This window comes from Sinocyclocheilus rhinocerous, unplaced genomic scaffold (genome assembly GCF_001515625.1).
Source record: "Sinocyclocheilus rhinocerous isolate Xijiao unplaced genomic scaffold, SAMN03320098_v1.1 scaffold2653, whole genome shotgun sequence".
In the NCBI taxonomy this organism is placed as follows: Eukaryota; Metazoa; Chordata; class Actinopteri; order Cypriniformes; family Cyprinidae; genus Sinocyclocheilus; species Sinocyclocheilus rhinocerous.
Window position 1 is genome coordinate 73995 of NW_015664693.1, and position 959 is coordinate 74953.

The following is a 959-nucleotide window of genomic DNA, read 5'->3' on the forward strand; positions in this document are numbered from 1 at the left end:
GTGTGTGTGTGTGTCTGTGTGTGTGTGTGTGTGTGTGTGTGTTTGACACACATACACGGAAGTAGGCAGTATTGTGAATGAAAGCTATAGCTGAGAGGTGCTTTCCTTTGATTGCACATGAAGGATTCATGCCAACTGTGTACGTGCTGCCCAGTGCCTCCTCACTGTCTGAATGAGTGCCAGCATGTTCCTACAGGGGGCAGTGGACGACTAAATACACATTCATAATCATCAAGTGACATTTCTGCTCAGTTTATAGCAATCCCATACTATTTTTGCTTGCTTGACAACTTGCAAAAACAGTGTGACTTGGCCATTTAGACCAGGAGTTTTCAATCTTTTGGATGCTACGGACCCCCAATCCTCCTTGCACATGAGACCCCCATTCTAAAATGCAAAAATAAGCTAAATATTTTCATGTACTAAGACCAAATTTATATTATAAATGTGCAAAAATTTACTTTCTGTTATATGTTACTTTTTCCCTATTTACATTTCTTAAACAACATTTTATTAATATTTAATTAACATTTAGTTTAAATTGTTTTTACATTTTTCTTTCTTTTTTCTACATTTTTATATTTTTTACATCAATTTGAAAATTTATTTATTTAGACTAGAACTGAGAATATATAGTAGCTATTTATCAGATGTTATAGTGAATTTATTAGTCCGTCTTCTTGCCCTGTGTATGCTGCTATACCGTTTACACGAATGACATTACAAAACAATGCATTACATTACATTTAGTCATTTAGCAGACGCTTTTATCCAAAGCGACTTACAAATGAGGACAATAGAAGCGATCAAAACCAACAGAAGAGCAATAATTTACAAGTGCTATATTAGTGTGTGTGCGTGTGCGTGTGTGTGTGTGTGTGTGCGAATGAAACGAGGCGGGGCCTATTTAGCAGTTCTGACCCCTTTGGCCACGCCCACGCGAATGACGTCAGAGGCTC